We start from the raw sequence: 7,207 nt of genomic DNA, 5'->3' as shown, positions 1-7,207 counted from the left end.
CTTAAGGTCTGTGCTCCCAGGGAGGACTCCCCTCTTGAGCGTGAGCTTCCAGAAGCAATTGTGATATCCGGCTTGTCTCCTGCTGCTGAACACAGAGATGCACAGCCTCCTCAAGATGCCTGTGAGTGTGTGTGTGAATCCCAGGGCCTCAAGCGTGCAGGCAAACGCTCTGCCACTGAGCCTCCTCCCAGGCCTTTACAATGTCTTCTAATTATAAAGATAACATATGCTCGGTCCAGAAAACATGGAAAATATAGACAAATAGGAAGAAAATGAGAAAAATTAATCACCATCCAGAGACGGATTACCACATCCTTTTGGATTGTTATACGTGTCAGATCAGGCGGGGCGGGCAGCAACCAAAGGACACAGATTTAAAAGGGCCGCTGAACAGGCTTTATTGAGATATCACTCCCGGGCAGAACTCGATCAGTCCCACAAAGGGGACTGGAGAAGGGTCTGAGGAGAAACCGCGTGGAAGCTCGACCGGACTGGACTTTTATGGGGCTTACAGCAGGAAGGGAAGGGCTTGGGACAGGAAAAGGTGTTCTTAGAGTCCCTTGCCCCCTTGGAGTTGGTCAGGGGAGTTGGCTGAACTCCAGGATTGGCCAGGGAGGTCCTGTTGATTGACAGGCGTTAGTCAGGAGATCTGGCTGATTGACAGGCGTTTCCGCCGGCATCTGATTGATGTTCTTTTCCTGCACGGGCTACTTTGTTCTAAGTTGCCACTAAGTCGCCACCACCGACCTAACAATACGCACATCCATTTTTGATTATTTCAGCTTAGTTGGGAATATACAATGGACACATTTTTGTTCCTTTTTCCTTTTTACATTGCATCTTGAATATATTTCTGTTCCATTAGAATTATTTTAAATGTCCCTTCCATGAGCACACAATACTCTGTCTTATAAATATACCCTGATTTATTTTACTATTCCCCCCGGCCCCCGCCGCCGCCCAGGGTCAGACTTTGAACAGTTCTTTGCCTCTCTTACAAATATCCTGGCAATGAATAATTGGTGGCATCTGCTTCTTGTGAGTTCCTAGGATGGAAGTCCAAGTGGAAGGGAAGGAACATCTAGAAATATTTGACACACACATGGCGGGTGCCCATGGGGTGAGCCTCTGCCTGCTAACCTGCACCTGTAGCCCAGCCAAGCGGTCTCCTACCAGAAGGTGGGTCCCACACAAATCAAAGGATACCCTTTCTTAGTGTCTGGAACCTTGAAGGTGGTTGGTTATAGAGAATGTCATTTATCAATTTATCATTTTTCAGCTCCAACTTCACCCTTTTTTGCCTGCTCTATGAAAGCAGGGCTGGGACCCTCAGATACTCTCCTTTTCCAGGGCCACTAAAGCTCTGTTAGCAGAGGAGGCTGGGGAGGCTCCACAGGTGGGAGGTTCTGCTCTGGGTCCGGGTGGTTCTTCCTCAGCAGTGGCTTCTCTGCCCAGGCTCCGGTGGCACCCAGTGGCGGTTTCACAGTGGAGAGCCTCCAGCAACACTCCTCTGAGCAGCTGGTCTGCTCAAGGGGCTGGTCTCCAGCAAGATCTGCAAGCACGGGCCTCAGCAAGTCTGCCGTCCTGTTGGCCACCGCAGCCCCAAGATGTGATTGCTCCTCGAATATCCGCCATGCCTATAACCTATTTATTTATTTTGTGCTGGGGATGGAACCCAGGGCCTCGTGCATGGTACACAAGCACTGTACCACTGAGCCACATCCTTAGCCTGCCGCTCCTGTATTCTTTGGAACTATCTTTGCTTTTTATGAGTGAACCCCTTGTGATTCAAACCAAATTAATTTAACTAATTCTTAGTTAGACTTTCCTTGTTCAAATCACTGTGTGGTTTCCCTCTTCTGCTGGACCCTGCAACTCCAGAGACCTGAGCTCAGAGATCTCTCTCACTGGGTATTTCTCTTTTCTGTGTATTGCTCCTACTCAGAACCAGTGACATGTGGGACAATCTCCAGCCATAATCTTTGGTGGCTAGTGACCTTGTGCACAAATAAGGATCATTTATTTTCCCTTTCCTGTTATTATTGAGGGCAACCAGCTAATGAACCTGCCCCATGTGTCCAGTGAATTAAACAATATCCAGGATGACCACTATTCTGTTCTGGTCAGTGTCAGGGACCCCAGGTTGAAGTGACAATAAGTGCCTCCTTCTCTGCTTGCTGGACTTCGCACACATCTTTCAAGATCCAAATCACGCATCGCATCGCCGTCGTCAGTGCTCATGACCTCATCTTCCTCCCAGCTGTGGTGCTTGGCTTTGGCTGGACTGCAGGTCACCTGGGCCAGGCTAGCCCTTGCCTTCTGTGCTCTTGTGTCCTGGAGAGAAGGTGCAACATTCTTTTCATTTTTGTGGGGCTTCCCAGTAAATGCCTCATAGTGAGCTCGCTATAGTGAGACCATTACTGTTTTACTCTTGATTAACAAACAGGGGAAAACAGACCTGGTAACAACCCCTGGAGGTGAGTGGTTTTCAAATTTTTCTCTCGTCAGAGTCCTGGGAGGAGCCTGGGGACAGTTTCTCATTGAGCAGGTCTGGGGTGGGGAGTCCTAATTCTTTTTACCAAGGTCCTGGGCAGTGCCGAAGCTGCTGGCTGGGCCCATGCTTCGAGACCCACGAGGCTAGTGCACCCCTGTCCATCTCAGACGCCCCCACGTGCACTCTGCCACCCTCAGGTGCACCAGGCCTGAGCAGGTCCCCACAGCTCCCTCTCCCCAGAGCCGTCTGTCACTGTCCCAGAGCCCTGGCATGACCACCTCAGCCCGGACACATCAGGGCTTTTCTTAATTTTAACTTCACACCCAAATTGGGGATTCCTTTGGCCCCAGTGGCCCCAGTTGTCCCGTTTCTGTCAGGTGGGACCCTCTCAGGGCTAGACAGGAATAGTTCCTGCCTCACCCATCTGCCCCCCGTGGACCCAGGCTGAACGTGGTGCTGGGGTGCCAGTTGGGCAGCACCAGCCTGTCCTGCCATGCCAGTGCCATGGGGCCTCAGCTGCTAGTTTTACCCACCTGCTCCCGGCGCCCTCCATGCCTCACAGTCAGGCGAACACCACCAAACTATCCTCCCTCCCTGTGGATCTCCCAAGGCCCTGAGCCCTCACTCAGCTGCTGTGGGGGCCTTTCTGCCAACTCCCCCAGAGGGCATACAAGTCCCAGGCCAGGTCCCCAAGGAGTCCCTTCTCTGGACTGCAGAACCCAAGCCTTCCCTTGGCTTCCTGAAGGTCTAGTGGCCCAGGTTGGCTTCTCAGGGAAACAGATGGCAGGAGGCAGGTGAGTGGGGGCTGGTGGGGGCAGCTGTCAGCCCGGGTTGGGGTGCAGGTCTAAATCCTGCTCTGACACTACATGCCTGTGACCTGAGGCAAGTTACTCCCTGTCTCTGAAACCTTGGGAGGTGGCAGGCCTCGGGTGAAGATGTGGCAAGAAGCCACTTGAGGTGCTTCCCAGCAGCCCGGGACACACACTGCTGTGCTGGTTGCTGTGATTACATGTGGCCCGACTGATTTCCACTTGAGTTTGTGTTTTGCCATTGGACGGGCCTGCAGCTAGAGGGAAAGTGGGGTGGCTGAGGATGGGGAGAGCAGCCTGAGGGTGTGGGGGACAAAGCAAACTGAGGGACTATAGTGTGACACTTGTTAGGCACACGGTTCTGTATGATCCTTAGAGTAAAGGAAGCCACGGAGGCACATGAAACCATGCCTGTTGGGGGCGGGGGTGGAGTGCAGAGAGGCCAAGCTGCTGCCCAGGGCAGCAGGGGGCGAAGCCGGGGCTAGAGCCCAGAGCTGAAAGGCTATGCTGATTGGGTCCCCAACCATGTGGGAAGCCAGACACCCAGGAAGTTCAAGGTGGAGGCAGCTGGGGAAGCCCCCAAGGGGGCTCAGAAAGGAGAGGGCACTGTCCTCCGTGGCTACTCTGGGGGCTCTCCTGGAGCCCATGACGAAGGCCAAGTCCCCCACACAGCCTGGCGCCATGGAAATCACATCCGAGCCTCCTGCCTTTGTACTCTTACCAGCTGTCTCTCAGACTGTCTGTGAATGAACATGTCACCTGATTGAGGCAAAGTCCAACAGCCTAATGAGAAACGCCTGGGCCCTGCCACTAAGCAGCTCTGCAGCCTGGAGCAGGCCGCTTAGCTGCCTGGCCTCAGCCTCCTCATCTGCACAGTGGGGAGCTCACAGGTCACTCCCAGACTCTCAGGACATTACAGATTGTACCTGTGAGGCCCTCACACAGTGTCTGGCATACAGGAGATGCAGGTCAGCATGTGTAGTGGGTCAGCTGCTGTCCTGTCTTGGTTCTGCGACTCCTTGGCCTGGACCTCAAGGAGTTGTTCCTGTCCCTGGACAGCAGTGTCCTCTTCTACGTGACAGCAGAGCCCTTGGCTAGTGCTAGGTGTCTGCACATTCTTTGCTCTCGACACCCACTGATGGCTATGAGGCTCCTGACCACCCTCGGAGAGGGGTGCTACATTATCCCCATTTCTTGGTGGGGACACCGAGGCTCAGAGGGTGGGGAGATGTGGCCAATATCATGGGACTACAGAGAATCAAGTCTAGGGACCAGGGGTCTTTCTTCAGACTTAGTCCCATGATAAACTCCTGTGGGTAAAACAGCTTCACAGGGTCTGCTGGGGGGTGGGTGCTCCAACAAAAGACCCCCGCGCCAGGTGCAGCCTGCCTCCTCCTGCAGCTCAGGAGACCACGGGACACTTTCAAATGCCCTGTACAGTGGCTTATTAAGACACTCTTGTACAATTGTCCCTCTCTACCATGAGGGAGTAGTACTGGACACCCAGATCTGCGATGACCGTGTCCCTTATATAGAATGCTGTGGTATTCACATAGGACCTATGCACAGCCCCCGGGTGACTTATCGGACCTAATACAATGTAAAAGCTATGTGACTAGCTGCTATACCATGTTGTGTAGGAGTCACATGAGGGGAGAGAGCTGTGCATGTTCCGCACAGACGCAGCTTTTTTCCAGGATTCCATCCCCAGGGTGGCTAAGTCTATGGATGGGAACCGCAGAGACCAGGGCTGCTGCTCTCTTTCCCTTTCTCTGCTCAATGGCAGCACCTGGCTGTAGGATAAGTCTTGGAGCAGTCCTTCCATCTGGAAGGCTCTGGATCTCCACTCCACTCATTTAAAAAATAATTGCAACGGTTTTTTGTCTCCGGAGGGTTGTGGACGTGTTAGGAAGAGCCTGGGGAACGTGCTGTCCTTTGGCTTCAGAAGGACTCGGCTGGAACCACCTCCACCTGTTTTACAGGTTTCCCCCACTGCGCACTTGGCTTCTCCTGAGGATCGTGTTTGAAGCCCGTGCTATCTTCAGCTCTGGGGTTTTACCCTCTTTCTAGTACACACATCTTATCTGCTGTCTTTGTTACTTACTAGCTCTTTGACCCTGGACACATTGCTTATGTCAAAAGGCCTGACGTGAGGCTAAAACAGGACATGCTTACAAAGCATTCAGCACAGCACCTGGTAGGCAGGGCGCTCGGTGGACGGCACCATTATTAATGAGGTCTGTATCACAGCACCAAACGCTCTGGCCTCCTGGTTGTCGCCTGCACCCAGCTTTGCAGATATTATGCAGAATTCTGCTCATTCATGAGCACCACCTGCATACTTGGGCTCTGTGGTAGAGATGTCCCCTTCTGGGAAGGATGTCCCTGAGCTGACATAACCAACCCTTAAGCCAGTCTCGTGGGGTTAGCAAAGATGCGTGGATGCCAGGCTCACCCTTGGGGTCCAGGGCAGCTTCCTGTTCCCTAGAAAAGAAATGCAACCTGTCCCTTACCCCCTGCAGTCCCCCTTCTCCTGAATCCATCCTGGAACACCCAGCAGCTCTGTGGGTGCATCAGAGCCAGCATGCTGGCCGGGACAGAGCCTGGAGCCCTGAACCCAGAGCCCTGAGCCCAGCCTGTGCGGGGAAACACAATCCTGGTCCACAATAGGGTGCAGAGGGCCCCTAGCGGCACCGCCCAGCATGTCATTGGGCCTTGGTTGTACCCAGGGTCACCCATTTTAAGGATCCCAACAGCAAAAACACACAAAGCAACCTTCTCTGGGCCCTTTCTTGGGGCTCTGGCTCTGGGTTCCCAGGATTCTCTCCTGAATCCAGCTGTTCCCCAGCATAGCGGTTCAGTGCAGGGGGCAGCACCCACACAGCCTGGGCCTGCACCCACACAGCCTGAGCCTGCACCCAGCACCTCAGCACAACTGCTGTTCAGGGCCAGCCTGTTCAGGGCCAGCCAGCACGTACAACGGCTCCAGGTGGGTTAGAGTTCATGGTGGCCACTCACCTAGCTCCACAGAAGCATGTAGACAAAAGGGAAAGGCTGTGATTAATTCTGAATTAAAATAAATAACTAGAAAAAAACCTAAACTCTGGATCTCATCTACCCATCAGAGAAAAGAAATGACAGTGAGTCCAGCCACTGAAGCCAGAAGTCCTGCTCACAGTCAGCTCAAAGTCTCCATGTTGACCTTGTCTTAAATGACCATTTAACTAAATCAATTAAAAGATAAAAGCAAAAGATGATTTGGTTAAAATAATGGCACCTGGTTATTGAAAGGAAAGTATATAAACAGCAGTATAAATAAACATGTATGTGTGTATATGAAACCTGACTACGTGCATGAGGTACTTACACAACATTTATATCCTATGCAGATCGTATTGTATTATGAATGTAGGTGTCACTTATGTTTATTTATGTATCTATGGGCACACTCTCCTCACTTAGTGGCCTGCTACTGTCCTTTCTGTGTTGCTGGGCTGGCCAGGGCCTCATGTGTGCTGACCAACGCTCTGCCCTGAGCCACCCCCAGCCCTCAGGTGCCTTCATTTTATTAAAGCGAGGGTGCTGCTGTTTTGCTTCTGTGGCTGGGAAGCACTGAGATTGGGGGGGGGGCTTCCCCTGTCCACCCAGTGCCACCTGCTGCACCCTGGTGCTCCCTGTGTCACGCACTGGATTTGTCTTACCGTGGACATTCTGTGTGGACGAGCACAGGAGGTGGGAACGCTCGTTGACTATTATTACTAATCTTCAGGGACGGACTCTCCTTCCTGGAAACCTCAGTCCTGCTCCTGGAGGGCGTAACCAGCTTCCCTCTGGCGGGAAACCTGACTGCAGGAGGCAAAGCTCTCCCGTTTGCAGGGAGAACAGCGTGTTTTTCCGGACTTCT

Source organism: Marmota monax, unplaced genomic scaffold, assembly GCF_021218885.2.
Source record: "Marmota monax isolate L192 unplaced genomic scaffold, Marmota_monax_Labrador192_F-V1.1 WCK01_AAM20220418_F8-fsc00238, whole genome shotgun sequence".
NCBI classification, from domain to species: Eukaryota; Metazoa; Chordata; class Mammalia; order Rodentia; family Sciuridae; genus Marmota; species Marmota monax.
This window is presented reverse-complemented; position numbering follows the sequence as displayed.